This window comes from Thalassophryne amazonica, chromosome 23 (assembly GCF_902500255.1).
Source record: "Thalassophryne amazonica chromosome 23, fThaAma1.1, whole genome shotgun sequence".
Lineage (NCBI taxonomy): Eukaryota > Metazoa > Chordata > Actinopteri > Batrachoidiformes > Batrachoididae > Thalassophryne > Thalassophryne amazonica.
The window spans coordinates 4,766,831-4,788,025 of NC_047125.1; the positions used below are offsets into that span (position 1 = coordinate 4,766,831).

General features: G+C 44.3%; 1 protein-coding gene and 1 long non-coding RNA gene across 2 annotated transcripts in view; one reads left to right on the forward strand and one right to left on the reverse strand.

The window, feature by feature from the left end:
* The window catches only part of LOC117504818, a 3,434,143-nt gene that overhangs the window by 2,291,450 nt on the left and 1,121,498 nt on the right, over positions 1 to 21,195 (forward strand). The gene's annotated exons all lie outside the window — the stretch shown is intronic.
* Positions 1,226 to 21,064, reverse strand: LOC117504901. The gene is made up of 4 exons (XR_004558960.1): positions 20,589 to 21,064; positions 13,557 to 13,561; positions 3,037 to 3,039; positions 1,226 to 1,237 (listed from the first exon to the last, which is right to left on the reverse strand). It is a non-coding gene; the product is annotated as an uncharacterized LOC117504901 (long non-coding RNA).

A 21,195-nucleotide genomic window follows, 5' to 3' on the forward strand; every position in this document is an offset into this window, starting at 1 on the left:
TATCAGGCCTTGTAGATAAAATGCTCAGAAGGTGTGTGTGTTCCCGGGAAAAAAAATGTCTGAGTGAAAGGTCAGGAATGTTCATGAACTCTGGTGCGGAAAAGAGTGCATGGAGAACTAACCTGGATGCTTGGGGAATAATTGGTGTTGAAATTCGTTATTAATGTGCCGGCTGATAGCATGCGCTGTAGGGGGTAATTTAGGGGAGTATACTGACAAATAGATACAAGGTAATACAAGGTTATTTAAAGAGTTTAACAGAGACTGAAGTGAAATAAGTGAGAAAAAGAGTTTAACAGAGAATACGTGCACAAGATAAGCGCCTGAGGGGGCGCAGTAGAAATACCGTACGTGATAAAGAGATTTAAAGAGAAAAGTGCAAAGTAGCACAGCTGACAGTAAGTAAAAGAGCTCAATAAAGGACGTCATTTTTTAAGAAAAGAGAAAAACTATAAAAAAAAATAAGATAAGAGTTAGTGCAGAATACATGAGAATTAATGAAGCAGAAAATAGTGCAGTAAGGCACCAGATACACGCTTGTGGGGCGTGGGAGAAGCATAAGTAATTAAGTACACAGTAATGAGGTTTTTTTTTTAAGAAAAGAAAAAGAGTATTTTCAGTGCAAAGGCACATTAAGCTCACGAGGAGCTCAGTAAGTGAAAAAAGTAGAAGTGCAGAAAGGCACAGGATACGCACGCGAGGCGCAGTAAGGCGTAGAAGTAAATGAAATATTGTATGCTCAGAGGAGCTTGTGAAAAATAATATTAAGCACAGGATATGCACGCGAGGCGTGGTAAGGCGTAGAAGTAAATGAAATATTGTACGCTCAAAGAGGGCTTGTTAAAAAAAATAATATGAGTTGCTGGCAGCGCCGGAGAAGCTGTCTAACGTGAAGAAGAGATACATACTTAAACAGAACACATTGGTGTTAAGTGAATAAAAAGGTTGTTTAAAGCCGCGGAGTAAAGGGTGGCAGAAGTCTAGATAGAGATATATAGAAAGTTGTTTTTAATAATTTGTGTATAAAGCTTTTGAAGATTGGTGTGGGAGAGCGGAGAGTAAGTGGGGAGTTGCAGGCAAAGCTGTGAGGGCTTGCAGGCTGGCTGACATACAAGATTAATGTAAAGAGTATGAGAAGGAGGAGGCGTTTAGACCCAACAGGAGGACTTGGGAGGTGCATGACAGGCAGAGAGGAAAGTGTGAAACAGAGACAGTGAAGAAAAGACAGGAGAAGAGACTATGTAAATACAGAGAAGGTAGATATTATTTCAAAGAGAAAACTAATAAACAAACATAGCAGAAAAAAGAAAGTCGGGAGCAAAGACATTAGGAAGTGTTAGGGTTGTAAGAGGATTAAATAAATAAAGTTGGTTATAAATCAAAAGAGTTAAAGCTTAGATTATAGTGAAAAAGCTGACAGACTGATCAATGCTTGGGACAGTCTTTGATGGGAGACTTAAGTGATGATGAAATAATACTCCCAGAACATTACTTGACTGACGGAGACATCGAAACCCAGGGAATCAGGACACATTTTTGGCTGGAAAGGACCTATTTTGACAGTGTAGGAGCAGAACATTGGCAGGACGAACAAGAGATCAATCAGAAATTATGGCAGATTACTAAGGTAGTCAATCTGAAGCAAAAGAAAGAATTCCCTCTAATTAATTGGGAGCTGCTGATAAGGCGTCTGTGGCATCAGGGTTTAACCCCGTGGCTGGAGCTGCTTTGTGCTGATCCTAATAAAGAAATTAGCATACCATTAAATCATTTAACACTACCAACCGATCCAGGTGAAGAACTGTTTCCTAGGTTGACTGACTGTGGTCCCAAGGAAGGTTCGGTGGGAAACAGGTAAATTTTCATATTTAGTTAAAGAAAAACACGGGCATAACAGTTGGAAATTTAATCCTTTTAAGGGTTTAAAATACAAAACAGGTGTTACAGCCGGCAAGTTATTGGTCTGGATCAGGACAGCCCCTGAGGGACTACCAGAGCACCATAGAAACATCTCACATAGCGTTTGTCAGGGTTACATGGGTAACTCTCAAGGTCAAGGTCGGGAAAGTACCCCGCTAGACTTAGTACTAAGAAAATATCCAGGAAAATGCATTAAGGCAAACCAATGTATGAGAAAGTGGCACAAAAGGTCACATGGGGGCAGGCAATGGCCTTTGGAGGGATCATTTGATCCGGTGATGTGTGAAGCAGTTGCGGTAGAAATACAGAAAAGAAAATTAAAGATCAGCAGAAGAATGTGAACAACAACAAAAAACGCACTGAAGAAGAAGTTTTGGCCTTGTTCAAGCAGGAAGCGCAGAGGCTACAGCAGAAAAGAAAAAATGACAGAAGATCCAAAGACACTAAAGCCAGTGCACCGAGCTGGGAAGCAGAGCCACCCCCATATAAACGTCATGATATGGGAAGGACAGCTGGACAATTTGTATTAGGAACTCGTGAAGAGGACCAAGGCATGGATGTGGAGGGCAAATTCACACTGACACTAAAAGCTCGAGAGCCACAAGGAGACAGGTCCTTGGCCTGTCAAATGGATCATACAAGGTCTCCAAGTTCGGAAGTAAGTGGTTGCTCACCACGACCAGCAGGGGGGGCCACATATAACGGTAACACTGAGGCAAACGAGGATAGAGAGAGAGACCTGAAGGCCCCACCGGCACGTCGAGGTCCACTGAAAACCGTTCCCTCCCACCATAAGTCAGCCGACTGGACCTTCACAGGCTATAGAGGCTCCGAAGAGTGGCACAAGAGCTTCTGTGACACACTGGATCTGGCCAGAAGAGATAATGAAGAAGTAGCTGAGCAGCTTCGGCTAGTGAAGGAAAGAATACAAAGACATAGGGACGCCGAGGAAAGAAGAGTATAACAATCGACGCCCAATCAAGGGAATCACATTATAGAGCCACCCACCCGAAAGATTTCTGGTGAGATCATCATTGAGAGTGCAAAAGAGGCCCGACTCAGGCAAAGACAACAATGTGTAGCCAAAGACATAGCGGCTTTAGAACAGGATATAACCAACTGGATGGACTGCCTGGAACCAGTCAGTCGCACTCGATCTGGAAGACAGTATGGAGCCCCCACAGAAGAAGAGGAGGATGAAGACCTCATATGCCCATTGGTGGTTAGAAATGGTCATCATGTGTATACCCCATGGAGCTGGACAGACATGGTGGGGCTGGCCAACAGGCTGCCAGACATCACCCAAGGAGCTGGGAGATGGATAACTGCCTTAGAAGAAGGCATTGCAGGGGTAACCTTGTCTTTAGGTGACATAAAAGCCTTGCTAATGCATGTAATGGGAAAACATGACACTGAAGAATTAGCAGTAAAGGTTGGACTAACAGATGATGGGCACTAATCAACATGAAGTCCCCTTTAATCGCTATAGAAACTCCATGTGGGAAGGACTGAGAAGAAAGTACCCTGAGGTCTTGGATCCCTCTAAATTGGATGAGGACTGGACACCTGAAGAGTGCCCAAAGAAGTTCCTGCACCGATTCCAGAAGAGATGGGCGGAGGAAACAGGAAATGCATGGAACCATTCTCCAGCAACTGAAATCCTGTTTAAAATAACTGTAAAAAAGGCTCTACCAGATGAGGTTCAGAAAGCCCTAGATGGAGTCGTGGGACTATCAAAAATGAATTGGGCTTTATACTCTGAGCATATTTGTCACCATCTTGAAATCTACAAGAAAGAAAAACAAAAAAGATGCAGCAAAATCCCTGACGAAAAAATTGGTGCAGATGCAGTTGGGAGAGCTAACCAAAGTCAAGAAAAAACAAAGACCCAGGCACCAATGATGATCCCTGTTCCTTCTGAGCCGGCAAGCACAGGCCCTACCGCAAACACTGCTGCCACCATACAGGCACCTGTGGTAACAGCCACACAGAGCCCCCAAGGAGCAGCAGGAAGCACTCCTACAGGAGAAGTCTCAGCACCAGTGGAGCATCACTATCACTACCATAGCACTGGCACACCCGGAAATGGACCCACCTACAGTCATGGGTGGAGAGGAGAGTCACGGAACTTTCAAGGTCAAAGAGGAGGGTGGTGAAGAGGATCTCGCCAACCTTCATTTGGAAGCAGATTCCAGAACTCCGCTCCCAGGAACAGTCAAGCGGGACCGCCTATGGGATCAACACCCCCAATAGGGGATCAACCCTCTAATGAGTGTTGGAGCTGTGGACAACCTGGACATCAAATGAGAAATTGTCCGGCCCGACCTTGGGTTGGACCCTCTGCCTATTGGCAATAGGGGGGCCTAGAGAAGACAGAGGGGGAAACGGTGGCATTGGCTATTTCTATGATACCTAAGGAAGAGCCAACCGTCACCGTTAATATACAAAACAGAGATTTCCCTTTCATGGTGGATACAGGGGCAACATACTCTTGCATAGGGAAAGTGGGCGCTCATCTCCCCCTCTCTGGGTCTGTAATTAAGACCATCGGCTTCTCTGGGAAAACTCAAATACCTTTTACACGCCCACTTCCTGTAACGATTGTAGGAAAAACAATTGAAGCACCCCTGTTATACTCACAAAATACACCTGTGAATTTGCTGGGAAGAGACATTTTATGTAAGCTACAAACCCAGATAGTGTGTACCCATCAAGGACTGCAAATACACTTTCCTGACAAAGCACTCACCAACATTATGGTGCTTATGGACATGGAAAACAAGGTCTGACCTGTGCAACCCATGGTATACTGGCTGAAGTTACAACCAGAAAATTCAAATCTCCAACTGGAATGGGAAAAATGGAAGCCCTGGGCAGAACACTATGCAGCAGTATATACACCTAGTTTACCTTTACATGTCACCCTGATGTTCGATGCCAAACAAGAACAGGTTGACTATGCATGCTGCTGGGATGCATTGATGAAACGGCTGTTTCACATAACCACCACAGAAATTTATTTAGGCCCCCAAGGGGCCGCAGCTTCTGTCAAGCTAACTTCAGCTGAACAACAATGGTATCAAATGCCGAATGCCACGCCTCATGTGACCCTTTTAGTCTCAGAAAAGTACGAATCCCATGACCTAGGTCCAATGGTAAAGACAGCCTCAGAAGTTGAAGAATGGCAAAACATGGAAAGTCCACAAGTACATCTGTCAAAAGACCAGCAGTTTATACAAATTAATTTAAAAGTAAATGATGAGGCTATAGCTCAAAAAGTGGAGCTCAATCCTAGACCAGAGGGACAGATGGTGTTATCGGCCCAACAAGAGAAATTGTTAGAGCAAATACCACCAGTGGTGTGGTCCAAAAGCAAAACGGATGTAGGACTAGTAAAAACAGCCTTACCAGTAAAAATAAAAGTAAAACCGGGAGCAAAACTGCCTCACCAAAGGCAGTATCCATTAAAACCTCAGGCTATTGAAGGCATAAAACCAGTAATTAAGGGACTAATGGCAGCTGGAGTTTTAATAAAAACTGCAAGCCCATGCAATACTCCTATCTACCCTATCCCTAAAAACAATACCAAAGAGTATCGGCTGGTACATGATCTGCGTCCTATCAATGCAATAATAGAAATGGATGCACCTATAGTACCCGATCCGCATACTATACTATCAAGCATCCCTGCTGGAGCAAAATGGTACACAGTAATAGATCTGTGTTCAGCCTATTTCAGTGTGCCTGTGCACCCAGACTCACAACATTTGTTTGCCTTCACATTTCTGGGACAACAGCTAACGTATACACGGCTACCTCAGGGACTGAACCTGTCTCCAGCCATCTTTAACAAAGTCCTGGCTGAAGATTTACAACACCTTGACATACCCAGTACATTGGTGCAATATATGGATGATCTTATTGCATCAGAGACTCAAGAACAGTGTGAAAAAGATTCATTAATTGTATTGCATGCATTGGCAGATGGAGGTCATAAAGTAAGTAAGGACAAATTGCAGTTCTGCAAACAAGTAGAACACTTGGGAAGACAGTTGTGTGGGACCACGCGATGTATAGCCCCAAGCCAAGTGGAGGCTATAATCAAGGCTCCCAAACCCCAAACAGTGGGACAGATGCTTTCATTCCTTGGGATGGCAGGGTACAGTCGGCCGTGGATTTGTGATTATGCTATAAAAACTGCACCTTTGCGTGCCATGATTAGAGCAGTGGGGCAAACAAGCAATGCAGCTCTCCTCGTCTGGACAGATGAGGCAACGGGAGCTTTTGAGGCCCTAAAAACAGACATGCAATCTGCTCCTGCGTTAGGTAACCCAGATTATGGGAAACCTTTCCATTTGTATGTTACTGAAAAAGCTGGATATGCTTGTGCTGTACTAATGCAGGAAACAAATGAAGGAAAACAACCATTGGCCTATTATAGTACAAAGCTTGACAACATTGAAACAGGATTGCCACCATGCTATCAGGGTCTAGCAGCAGCTGCCTTTGCATTTCAAAAAGCATCCATAATCATGGGACATGCAGTAACGTTGTACATGTCACATCAGTTACATGCCCTGCTAACCAGTCAACGTTTTGTCTTAACACAAGCTAGACGCACTGGATATGAAGTTGTGTTGTCCGCTCCAGAACTAATACGTTGTCACACGGTGAATCCCGCCACCAAATTGACCACACCGTTAGATGGTACTCCACATAACTGTGTGGCAGAGACAGAGAAAATTTGTATAATCACGCCATAGATGCAGATCTAACCCTGTTCGTGGACGGCTCATGCTTTTGGGATGCCGCGGGATTGCATGCAGGTATGGGGATTGTTAAACTAAACACGGATGGCGAGACCTTTGAATTACTGGAGTCCCAAGGAATTGATCAGCCTTGTTCAGCCCAACTGGCTGAAATCAAAGCCTTAACTATGGCTTGCCAGATAGCTAAAGATCAACGTGTTAATATCTACACAGACTCAGCCTACGCTTATGGCGTATGTCATGTACATGCAAACATTTGGAAACAAGGGATTCCTGAGAGCAGATGGCACCCCTGTCACTCATGGAGAAGCGATTTCCCAACTGTTACAAGCTCTCCAATTACCGTCTGAGGTAGCCATCATTAAATGTGCAGGTCATCAAAAGAATATAGCTCAAGGTAACAACCTAGCAGATGACGCAGCTCGCAAAGGAGCACAAGGAGAAAATATGTTTCCCCTGCTAACCATCCAAGATTGTGCCCCACTGGTTTCACTTGACGCACTGATAGTGGCTCAAAGTAGGGCCAGTGGAGAAGAAAAACGAATGTGGGTTAAACGAGGCGCTATTGAGACACGCAGTCAGGGGCCAGCGGACAAGCTGTGGCGCAGTAGTCATGGACATTTTGTGTTACCCACCAATTTATTACGACATGCAATCATTTGGGCCCACGGACCCGATCATTGTTCGCGAGTCAAAATTATGAACAAACTAAAAGCTGTCTGGTGGTCACCATATATGGCAGCTACAGTGGACCGTTTGTTGAATGAGTGTGAGGTATGTGCACAGTACAATGTCCGGAAATCATTCACAGCCCCTTTAGCCCACATTCCGGTCCCTGATGGGCCATTCAGACATCTTATGATGGATTTCATAGACATGGGAGCTGAAAATCGAGTTAAACGAATGAGATATGTTTTGGTAGTGATATGCAGATTCAGCCGATGGATTGAGGCAGTAGCCTCTGCAAATCAAGACCATAAAACGGTAGCCAAATTCTTGTGCCGAGATGTCTTTCCAAGATTTGGCATTCCAGATACTATCTCATCTGACAACGGTAGGGCTTTTGTAGCCAAGGTTACACAAGAAACATTCAAACAATTGGGTATCAAACAGAAGTTTGGGTGTGTTTATCACCCTCAATCAAATGGGGCGGTGGAACGGGCTAATGGCATTTTAAAGAACAAACTAGCAAAAATCATAGCAGACAGCAATGGCAAACTAACCTGGCTGGATGCGTTGCCGCTTGCTTTATTGTCAATGCGCTCACAAACTAACCGACTAACCCATTTGAAGCTCTTACAGGTCGGCCGATGCCTATTCCATACCTGAGGGGACCCTACGAAGGACCATCGCTGGAGCAGCTACAAGACGAATGGCATAATTATCTGAGACAGTTAACCCAAATACACAAAACTATCTTTTTGCAGGTCAAAGGTGCTACAGAAGACAGAGAAGCAGAGATTCCACTCAAAAATCAGAGCATCCAGCCTGGTGATCTGGTTTACGTCAAAGTGTTCAAAAAGTGGGACAGGCCCCGCCGAGAAGGTCCTTTTAAAGTTATTCTTGCCTCACGTACAGCAGTCAAAGTAGACGGTAAGGACACTTGGTTTCATTTAAACCACTGCTGTAGGGTTGGTGGCCCAGCGCCCCTGCGGCCTTGGCAAGCTCGTCTTGGCAGAGCCGCCGGGCCAAGGGGGGGAAGCAAGAGAAGCCAGAGACCCTACAGCAGCACCGAGGGACGGCCACGCCTCCCTGCAGCCAGAAGAAGCACCGAGGGACGGCCACGCCTCCCTGCAGCCAGAAGAAGCACCGAGGGACGGCCACGCCTCCCTGCAGCCAGAAGAAGCACCGAGGGACGGCCACGCCTCCCTGCAGCCAGAAGAAGCACCGAGGGACGGCCACGCCTCCCTGCAGCCAGAAGAAGCACCGAGGGACGGCCACGCCTCCCTGCAGCCAGAAGAAGCACCGAGGGACGGCGCTCACAGAGACTGATTGAACAAAGATGACGCACAGCTTCAGAGAGTAGTGGATCCCTGCCAGATAGAGCAGCGACAGACTCAGAAACAACTGGAGACGCAGGCCAACAGAGAAATACAGACCGACAGGCCACAGGAGACAGACTTGGACAGCAACTTAGTAGATTTACCGACAGAAGAACAACCCAGACAAAGCACAGATACACCACACATCCCTAGTGACAGCTCACTCAGTAGCACATCTCAGTCAGAGCAATGATTAAGGAATTATTCAAGGGATTGACAATACTACTGGTGGTCAGTATGGGAGAAAATAGACATCCAAAACATACAACGGACTGTGCTGTGGCCATGGCCGCAATAGCAGCTAAACAAGGCATTCTAAACACAGGAAAAACATAATTTGGTATACATTAAATCAAAAGCCTACAAGAACATAGGAATACAGGGAAAGCTGGGGGATTACATATTAGGCGAAGCCATTAGCATCAAATGTGAAGAGGAGGGAACACTCAACATAGAGGTAATTTGTGATAAAGGAGGATGCAGGGAAACCAAGCAAGATGTAACTGTTACAGTACATGAAGCCACAAAATGGGTAAAAATCAAGCCAAGGAAAAAGACGACAATTAGAAGCCTAGAAACAAGCAGTCACTTAGGGAGATGGGATCCCAGTACAGACCTAGCCCGCACACAAGGGTTGAAGACCAATTTATTTTACCAATGGTTGAAATTTTCGGCTAGGCAGATCAGTGAAAAGCCTTGCATAGCCTGTCACCGGAAAGGTGTGATACCTCAGGCTAAACCCCTACCTGATAACTGTTATAGGAGCCCCCAACATAACTCAGACCAAGCAGAATGCTATACACAATGTGTTATGAAAATGGCAGTAGGTGATGAAAAATATGCTGCCGACAGTAAACTTTGTCCAGTGCCTCTAAGTACAGAAGGAACCGTTCCACCTATGATTAAAATAGAAAAAGGGATGATACACCCATTCTGTATAGCTAAAGGCTTAGTAGCACAATACATAAGCGATTGGCAGGTAGGGACGACCCAGCCAAAACACCACATACAGTGTATGCAAAAGCATACAGAATACAAACCGGCCAAAACAGCATGGAACATTACCATCTGTCACACCCTGCCAGCAGCAGGCATACAGTGTGAACAAATAGTACCGGCCTGAATCTGAATCTCACCCATGCTTCATGGGTATCTACTCCAAATTTAGCTAAGGGAACGGTACCCTTAGCTGACATCTTTTGGATATGCGGACAAAGAAGGAAACTCCTGTCATCGCTGTCCCCTAATTGGAAAGGCCTTTGTGCTCCTGTGATGCTCACAGGAGCTATAACAGTAATTGAAATGCCAAATTCAATACAACCCATGCCACAGAAACTTCGTAAGAAAAGAGGAATAATGACACTTAAAACAGACTACAACGTCACAGTAAGAAACGGGATACCAGAAGGGATACCCCGACAGTTAGACGCCATAGACAGTAGCAGAGTTAAAGCAGATGAAGACGCGGATAAATGGGGATGGGCATTGGCGCTGTTCGGGGTTACTCCAAAAATCCGTTCTAGGTTCCAGGAGGTGCAGTGGATTAATTACTTGTGGTATAATCAGCAAAGATACCTGAACTGGACATTGGCAGCAGTAGGAGCCTTAACCGAACAACTGCACGCCACCTCGCTAATGACAATGCAAAATAGATTAGCTATCGAGATGATGGCTGATGAACAAGGAGTTTGTATTATGATCAAAGCCACCGAATGTTGCACAGCTATTCCCATGCGTACAGGGGAAGACAGAAATTTGACAGCTCTTAATCACACTTGAAGAGATGCAACAGGAACTGTTAAGTAACTCCATAGGAGGGAGAAATGAAACTGACGATTCTGGATACATTGTAGGGAATGGAATGAATATTGGCCCACTGTTTGGGGCTCTAAGGAGAGGGTGGATATCATGGAAAGACTGGTTATACCAGATAGGTGTAGTCTTGGCACTAACAGGGGTGGCGGTCTTGCTAGTAATATGTTGTGGTATTCCCTTGATAAAATTTCTGGTCAATAAATTGATTTCATCCACAGTAGGACAGCTCCCACTGTTAGCCATCCGAGCCCTGGAAGAAAGCACAAACAAAACAGACAGAACCAGAATATATGGAAATGGATGAAATACCAATTATCCTCCCCGACAGCCCCCAGCTCCCTAATATTGTGGCGTATACTCCAGATAGGGAGGACTGGGATGGACCATGCTTGGTGATATTGTAGACGAGGAAGACATGCACGCACATTTACATTCACACACATGCACCCACAAAAATGAGGGATAGGATAGACAATATCTGAAAGAATGACATGGAGCTGTAATAATGAATGTATATGTATATTACTAGGATACAGGAGTATGGCTGAGACCAGACTCCCCATGCCTGATCTACCTCTATCAAGTCTGATTGGACTCTCAGAACTGTTTGGAGAAGAGGATATACAGGAGGGATGGTCGAGCCATGATTGGTCGCCACAGCCGCCATCCATCCAGCAGCTAAACCAGTTGGCAACAGAAGGATCTTCATCATTCCAGCACCTGGCGATGACGGCTTCACAGAATCTGCCTGAAGCAAGAGTCGGCCCAAGGACTCCACCATCACCTGAAGGACCCTTTGGACTCAGGAACACACCCCTTCCGCAGATACCATGGAGACAGTCACATGTGCCAGTGGCAACGATACCCTCCAGGGGACGCAGCCAAGGTCGGCCATATGCAGCTGACCTTGCCCGAGTGCATCCTAGACCCAATTCACTGCTAGGACCTGTCCCCAGCTTTCCACCCCCAAGGCAGGAGAGATATTCTGATCAGCCCAGTGCCTCTGGAGGAGGATCAGCAGGGGTGGACCTTAGCCAAACTCACCCACCAGGACAGAGGGGAGCTTTGTACAGGCTGCTAAATGCCCAGAGTGTCCCAACCACTTGCCTGTGCGACATCAACAATACTCCCCCCACACACGAAATGCCTTCCCCCTTGTACTTCCTGTCCCCTGGACTGCACAACCTTAATCTGGTCATGGTCACCCCACTGGACATGGCAATCTTGGTTCGAGAGCTTCGTCTTCCACAAGAGTCTGTTCCAAAAACCTTGGAGCAGCTCCTGCCCCTCACAAATCACATTCCCCATGGGCTATTTGAGGAAATCATGCCACAACTGAGTCAGACAGCTGCATACCTGTTAAGGATACACCGTGACAATGCCAACATCTCTTGTGCTCAGGAGGGCCTCCATACTCAACTGTGTGGTCTTCAGTCTAGTATGGACATGCTAGCCAGCATGATGGAGCATATGGAAAGGGAACAGCTAGGGCTGGCCACCACCACCCTGAATGTGGGCAAGAATTCTCTGGGGGCCCTGTACAACCTGGCCAAGCAGCTGGAAAGATCCAGAGAACTGCACGACTGTCTGAAAGCCAGAATTCCTGATCCTTCTCCCACTACCCCTGAAAGGCCAACCTCCCCATATTCCCCAACTTCTCCCAAAACTTCAGACACTGAGTAAATGCTGAGGAGCGCGGACTGACGTAATGGCACTGAAAACAGACTATGATCTTGGTTCTTGAGTTTGAATTGCGGACTGGTTCCAGAAATCCGAGTGTAAATAAAAACAAAGAAGGATATATGTTAGTAACGAAGGTCGGGTAAATGTCTGTCCTTATCTGCGTAACACAGATAAAGCTAAATGCGTACACATAGATATCACATTGCAAAGTTATAAAAAGGGGACCCTTACACGGCGTGTTTGTAGATTTAGTAGTAAAGATGCACCATAGGGACCCCTTTTTCTTAAATTATAGCATGCCTCAAGAGACATGCATCGCCTAAATTTGGCGTCTGGCCAAAAAGGGCATTAGAAAACAAGCTGAAAAAGAAGAAAAACAAAGTGGAGAATGTTGAGAAATGGCCTATAATGAAAACCATTATATGATTGACTAAGGCAAATGACTTAAGGACGGACATGAAGGGAAACCATTTATGGTGTTTATCATTTAACTAGACATAGCTGCGCTAACCTTAGAATAGTTTCTTGATTGGTTGACTAAATAGTGGTAACGTAGGGGTTATTTGATGCATTTAAATAATAAATGTGTGATGCTTTAACAAAATAATATGTAGAACCAAGTATAATGGGTTGGAGCCTCTGGTTGAGTGAGACAATAGATGCCAGAAGATGATTGGTTGCACTGATGTCAATGTAAAGCCTTTACTTTGCCATGATTAAGAGGTTGCTGTAACTTGTTTTATGTGGCCATTTTAAGTGCCTTGAATTACACCAAAACTCAATGTTTGAATGTCACCTTGCATTGATATAATCCAGCTAATTGATCACCTTGTGCCTTAGTATGTAGGTTCACCTGCACTTACACTTAAATATATTTACCGTGTGAAGTATCACTTATATTCATATCCGCACCAGAGATATCAGTAAGTCGAGTGATGTTTCTTTTTTTATTATTGCAATGCACAAATGAAGATGTCTTGTCAGTAAACAACCCAAGAGTATAGTTGATGTAATGGGACTCTTTCGAGTCCCAGAGGAGGGACTGTAGAAGAATTTTTAGGTCCTTATTTGAACTGTGATGAACTATCAAGTGTCCTGATCTGAATGTCCTCTGGCTGAACTAGCAGGTGTTCAACCCAAAAAAAGGGCTCTATTAGTCATTCGGTCTGTCAGGGGCTTTCCAAGGCCTTTTAGGTGCTTTCCCGCAGGCCACGTGCAGGGGGCCTCAGGCCAGCTGCACCTGTGGCCGAAGGTCTTTTAAAAAAATCAGTTGTAAATCCTTCACGTTTTAATGGGAGCGTTTGTCACATTGTAATAATGGCCTAACACCTGCTTAGGGTTCACTAGAGGACGCTTCCAATAGAAAACCATGTCTTGGGAATGAAATAAATAAAAAAGTTGAAGGAGGAGCGATGCCCGCGGGTCTCCAATAAATAGATGAGCGCGGTCGTCACATATTCAGTCTCTAGAGGACTCAGTTTGTCTAAGCTCTGTGTCGAAGGCTTAAATAAACTTAAAAACTCTGTGCATTTTATCTTGCTTAAGGCTGAATTATTCTAAAGTGTTGTGTCCTTTTCCAGCATATCACTTGCAATTAGTTTGTGTTATCTAAAAGACGACATCCCGAGAAGACTAAAGACGAACCACGACAGATGGCAGATTGTAGTCGATCACCTTCTCTTCTGCATAGATGATACACTGCAGTCTGCTCCTGTCCTTAGCAGTGGCAGCAGCATACCAGATGGTGATGAGGAGATGGCAGTGTAGAAGTTCACTATCAGTTTTTGGCAGGATGAACTTCCTTAGCTCTGGCAGGAAGAAGATGCGGTGTTGTGCAGTCTTGGTGAGAGAGCTGACGTTCAGCTGCCATTTAAGGTCCTGGGTGATGGTGATCCACAGGTAATGGAAGGACTCCACAATGACTGGGGAGACAGTGGGTGATAAAGTCGGCCAGGACTGGCTTTCTGAAGTCAGCAACTGTCGAGCTCCACATTGTTCTGTTCGTACCAGGACACCAGATGATCAATCTCCCATCTGTAGGCAGACTCGTCCCCATCAGAGATGAGTCTGATGAGAGTTGTATCATCCATGACCTTCAGGAGCGTTACAGACTGGTGACCAGATGTGCAACTGTTGGTGTACAGGGAGAACACAACCTTGGGAGGATCTGTTACTGAAGGATTGCATTTCAGAGATGCAGCCCCCCCCCCCCCAGCTACACATGCTGCCTCCTGTTGGACAGGAAGTCAGTGATCAACTTGCAGGTGGAGTCAGGCATGCCAAGCTGAGAGAACTTGTCCTGTAGCAGGGCTGGGATGATTGTATTGAAAGCAGAGCTGAAGTCCACAAACAGAATCCTGGGGAGTCAAAATGGTGGAGGATGAGGTGGAGGGCAGCATCAGCTACTGACCTGTTCGATCTGTAGCCAAATGACAGGGAATCCAGGTGCGGGTCAGAGATCACCTTGAGATCTGTGAGGACAAGGCTCTTAAAGGGCTTTGTCACTACAGAGGTCAAGGCGATGGGTCTGTAGTCATTAAGTCCTGAAGTTTTGTTTTTTGGGTATGGGGATGATGGAGGCTTTGAAGCATGCTGGCACCTGGCATGTCTCTAGTGAGGTATTGAAGATCTCTGAACACTGGGGACAGTTGGTCTGCACAGGTCTTCAGCATAGATGGGGGACAGAGTCAGGTCTAGCTGCTTTGAATGGGTTTTTCCTTTTGAAGAGCCTGTTTACATCTCTCTCATGAATGTTTAGGGGTGGTGGAAGGAGGAGGTGCTGGTTGGTTGTTGCTGAGAATGATGGTAAAACTGTCCCATTGTCTTTCAAATCTGCAGTAAAATCCATTCAGTTGAATTGTAAATGAGGGTCCTTGGCAGAGTGGGAAAGTTTTGTTTGTAGTTGGTGATCTGTCTGAGACTTTCAGACAGAAGTGTAGTCATTTGCTGAGAACTTATGCTGCAGTTTCTCAGAGTATAGCCAATTAATCCCCTGATGCCTTCCCAAACATGTACTACGTATTTAAACTTGACCTTGTCACCTTGAAAGCCTCCTTTTGCTTCCTCAACTGCCTGAGTTTAGGACTTAACCAGGGTTTGTTGTTATACCTCACCATGTTTCGTGATGGAATGCAGTAGTCCTCACAGGAGCTAATATATGAAGTCACAGCATCTGTGTACTATCCAAACTGTTGGTGACAGTCTTGAACACATCCCAGTCCATTTTTTCTAAACATGCCTGTAAATCCTCCACAGTTTAGATGTCCTCATTACAGGTTTGCAGAGCTTTAGTTTCTGCCTGTAGGAAGGAATCAGGTGGACCATGGCATGGTCAGAATGGCCCAGTGCAGCACTTAGTCATTTGTCATTTTTACCATGCACAGTAATATACAGTACACAGTGAAGTGAAACATTTCTCCAGGACCAAGGTGCCTATAAAACAGCAAAAATTCAACAAGAGCATGCCTGCAGCAGCATATACACTGACACAAGGTGTCCCACAACAGACAAGTACAATAAGCACAAGACTACTGAAAACAATAAATTGCCATATATAAACAGATTTAAAAATCACAATAGTCACCAAGGGGTGACAAGAGCCCCAATATGCAGGACAGCTGGACACAAGGGTAGGGAAACAGTTTAACACAGGATAGCTTCACACAAATAAAGTCAATGTGGGTGCAGATGAGTTATCAGAAGCTGCTTCACCAGATGCTGATGAACTCAGGAATCTCTCAACATACAGACGAACTCAGGATATAAGCTTATCAGCAGGGTAGACAAGACACAGCCTTACAGGGGTGAAGAAACGAGGACACTGCTGATAAGCAGTGGGGATAAACTCAGACAACTTAAGTGTAGAAAATTCAGGGAACTGCTACTTAGCAGAGAGTTCAAGCCCAGGACTCTTAAGGGGTAGATAAACTAAGGGGCTGTTAATTGCAGAAACAAAATAATAATCTCTCTTCAGGAGGTACATGCAAAAAATAAACACTGGAATCCAAAAAGGAGGTTCTTCAAAAAGACGAGTTCAAATCCAAGATGCTATTTCTAAACAGCGTACTTACAAACATCAGCAAGGAGAGGATCAAACAGGACAGGATGCCAAACACAACAATCCAAAATGGACCAGCAACCCAAGATGCACCAGAGCCCCTTTAAATATACAAACAAATCAGAGAACAGCTGCAGACTTTAGCAGGTGGAAATGATCAGACCTAATTACATGTAGGGACCTCAAACGAACACCAGAGGGCGGTAGAGGACTCAGACAGGAATTACAACATAAGGGAGCACCAGAGGGGAATAAAGAGTCTAACCAAACATTAGAAGAGAAGGCTGTGATAAAAAAGACAAAGACAGAGGTGAAGAGAGGTGGAAAACAGGAAAGAAGGCAGGGTGTGGCACAAATAAAAGGGAAACTGGGGCTGACAGTTGAGAACCTTCACAAATGAAAGAAAGAGACAAAGGCACATTCCCACACCAAACAGAAGAGGATGGGGGCAAAAAAGGGCCTTAAAGGATGAGCCTCAATAAATTCAACAACAGAATCAAAAAACAACCCTACAAGACCTGTACCACAACATTCTCACTTTTATCATTTATTTCTTATTCTTCCTGTTATTTCCAACAAATTACTTCCTGAATGATATATACTGGTATCATCGGCAAACAACAAAAAAATTAACATTTTCGATGATTCACAAATGTCATTAATAAACAAACAAAAAAGCAAAGGCCCTAAAGCGGACCCTTGCGAGACTCTAATATGACCTCACTACAATCAGAATTTAACCCTTTAATATTTGCATATTGTTGACGGTTTTAAATATAATTTTCAAGGTTCAAGGTTATTTTATTTGTACCAAAAGGTAAATTTGGTTTGGCAGTGAGTCACTCCATTCATAACAATCACATAACACATAAATACCGATAAAAAATATCATAAATATAATAAAAATACAATGAGCAGTGCAAGTACAGGCCAATAGCATGGCACCCAGAAGAAAGTCACAATGCGTGTGCCATCTCAATACAAAGTAGCAGATAAATTAATTAAATATACATTCAAAGTCATCTGTTAAGAGCACTAATAGCAGCAGGAATAAAAGTGCTTTTGTAGCACTTAGTTCTGCAGGAAGGAGCTTTATACCTCCGTCCTGAAGGGAGCAGTTCAAACTGATCAAAAAGAGGATGTGAGGCGTCCTTTAGAACTGCCTCAACCAGTCTCTGGACCTGCCTCATGTACAGAGAGGTTGGATACAGCTGAGACTCTCCTCCAATGATTTTGCAGTCTGATTCAGACTGTTTTTGTTTTTAACTGACAAATTTCCAAACCATGACACCAGACAGAAAGATAAAACAGATTCAATATAACAATAAAACATAGTTAACAATGATTTGTCAGTGTGAAAGGATGCCAGTCAGAACAAGCGCTGGTGTCCTTTTTTACACATCACTTCACAATTTGACTCAAAAGTGAGTTTGTCATCAATGACAGTACCCAGATATTTATAGGTGCTCACAGTTTCTACAGCCTGACCTTTTAGGAGAGTTGCTCCATGTTTGTGGGAACCCTTCCTAAAATCAATGACCATATCTTTAGTCTTCAATACATTCATCTGTAGAAAAGACTTCTCACACCAGTCCAAGAAATCATCTACAACAGGACCGTGGCCAACCTCATTGTCCTGTAGTAGGCTGACAATAACAGTGTCATCTGCATACTTAAGAATAGTCCTCCTATCCCTCCAACATCTGCAGAGATCAGTGTATAAAATATACAAAAGTGGAGAGATAGCACTACCTTGTGGTGATCCGGTGGAGGACTGGGTCTGATCAGACAAGACCCCATTTACTACTGTTAGTGAGGAAGCTCAGAATCCAGCCCACAAGATTGCAACTTAGATTAAAATGTTCTAAAAGTCTTGAGGCTAAAATGTGGGGCTTAATTGTGTTAAAAGCAGAAGAAAAGTCAATGAATAAAAGTCTGGCATGTGCACCTTTCCCTTCAAGGTGTCTAAAAAGTAAGTTCATTAAAGTGACTGTGGCATCCTCGACCCCTCTTTTGGCCTATAGGCAAATTGCATAGGGTCCAAGTTGGCACCTACCTGATTAATAATTTCAGTTCTCACCAATTTCTCAAAGGTTTTCATGACAATGGACGTCAAAGCTATAGGCCTAAAGTCATTTAGAACTTTTGGAGTACAATTTTTGGTGGCAGGGACAACAACAGCATCTTTCCACACTTTTGGCACAGTTTGCATTTCCAGAGACATATTAAAAATAAATTGGAAAATAGGACTCAGCTCTTTAGCACAATTTTTTAAGAGGCGACTGCAAACATTATCAGGGCCCTGACTTTTTGGTTTGAGGGCACAAAAAGATTTTCCTACCTCTTTTTGAGAAATAAAAAAGTGCTGACTGTCTTTCACTTTATGCTTTATTTCCTTAATCTCTGAACTGTGATCTGAGATATCAAACCTAGTGTAAAAAGTATTCAGAGCATTTGCAAATTCAACATCTGTCTGAAAGTCCTTCAACAAGGTGATGGATCTGGACTGGATTTTGAAGAAAATGATGTGCTGTTACCCCATAGGCCCCTTCACACATAACACAAATGAGGCCAAGTGGTGTACGAAGGAGGATTTGAATGGCACTCGGGGAAAAATGCGAGCCACGCTCGAATGCCTCGTACAGCAGTCAGCACAACCGTTCAGCCACAGTATATGCACTCCACAATCCCATCGCGCTCATGCTGGAAACCCAATTGAACAGTGGTGGAGATGAAGTCATATTGCTATCTGACTGTGGTCATAACATTTGTACGGCAGGTCGTATGCAGGTCGGACAATTCAGACCACGGTCAAGGGGCTGCAAGAAATGATCGGCCACATCGAACCCTGGCCAAATGATGTGAATGAGCTAGCCTTCACACCAGCGGCTGACTGAGGCCGAATGGCACCCGAATGGCACCCGAATGGCACCCGAATGGCCGTTTGACCCACACTCGGCCAAAATCAAGGTGCCACCCATGAACTTCCAACAGCAGTTGCAGGGCACTTAGAAAATGCAAAGCCAGTCATGCAGCCAGCACAAATGTAGTGCACAGGACACCACTGTCGTGCAGTTGAGGTGGCAAAAGCTCAAAGGGTGGTCAGGGCGACATGAATGGCATGTGAGTGTGCATATCATGAATGCTTGGTCTTGTTGGATTTGTGAGAATCTACTGAATCTACTGGTACCTTGTTTCCCATGTAACAATAACAAATATACTCAAAACCTGGATTAATCTTTTTAGTCACATAGCACTACTATTATTCTGAACACTACTGTATATGAGACATTATGATCATCACAGCTATAATATATATTGGAGGGATGATTATATCTCATACATGTAGTTGTCATTAATGTCCTTGCTTATGTCAATGGGCATGAACGAAAAACAACAGATAGACGATACTTCCTGGATTCTCTGCTCTTTTTATGTCAGGAATTAAAAGCATGGGGAAAGCATGGAATACCAAACAACAAAACAAAACAAAACAAAACAAACAAACCAAACAAAGAAACAAGTAAAATTCATTAGCAATATTTTTGCTGTTGACATTAAACAGATTATTTAAAAGATTTAACTTTTAAGTCTGTTTTTAATTGAGGTTGGTTGGTACTGGATTTTATGAACAAAACACAGAGCCTCTGTGTCTTGTTCACTGTCTCACACAGTGAAAAATTCAATGTGGAAACAAAATCCACACTTATAAAACAGTGATGAGTTTCTTTGTCTGTGTTTATATTATTTATATTCTATTGCAGAATTTTGAGGAGAACATGGTCATGTTTGTTAAAAATCAGCTGAAGATGATCCTGAAAGTTCTCCTGACAAATAATGCAGAATACGTGATGAGTCAGAGTGAGGATGAGGAGCAGAGGAGCAGCACAAAGGTTTTCCTGGACCTCACAGTGACCATCATGAGTAGAATGAATTATGAGCAGCTGGCTGACTGTCTGCAGAGCAGTAAGAGGACTTCTGTCCGTATTTAACACAGACATTAAATGACACATGATGTGAATTCTATCAGGAAAAGAGGAAGTGATGTCATCATTCAATACCTGTTCTGTGCCCTATGTTCTTTCAGTAACTCGTGCTGAAGTTTGTCGTCATAAATTCAAATCTAAGGTGAAGCAGAGGTTTGAGCGTGTGTTTGAGGGGATCTCTAAAGCAGGAAAGACGACTCTTCTGAAGGAGATCTACACAGAGCTCTACATCACAGAGGGCGGGGCTTCAGAGGTCAACCAGGAACATGAGGTCAGACAGATTGAAGCAGCATTCCAAGAAAACACACATCACCACAAAGAACCATCACATGTGAAGACATCTTTAAAGTCTCAGCTGACACTCAGCCACCAATCAGAACAGTGCTGACAAAGGGCGTGGCCGGCATCGGGAAAACAGTCTTAACACAGAAGTGGACTCTGGACTGGGCTGAAGGACGAACCAACCAGGACTTCCACTTCATATTTCTCTTCACTTTCAGAGAGCTGAATGTCCTGAAAGAGAAGAAGTTCAGCTTGGTGGAACTTGTTCATCACTTCTTTCCTGAAACCAAAGAAGCAGGAATCTGCAGCTTCCAGCACTTCCAGGTCTTGATCATCTTGGACGGTCTGGATGAGTGTCGCCTCCCTCTGGACTTCCACAGCAGTGACATCCTGACTGATGTCACAGAGTCAAGCTCAGTGGATGTTCTGCTTACAAACCTCATAAGGAGGAACCTGTTTCCCTCTGCTCGCCTCTGGATCACCACACAACCTGCAGCAGCCAATCAGATCCCTCCTGAGTGTGTGGACATGGTGACAGAGGTCAGAGGCTTCACTGACCCTCAGAAGGAGGAGTATTTCAGGAAGAGATTCAGAGATGAGGAGCAGTCCAGAAGAATCATCTCCCATGTGAAGACATCACG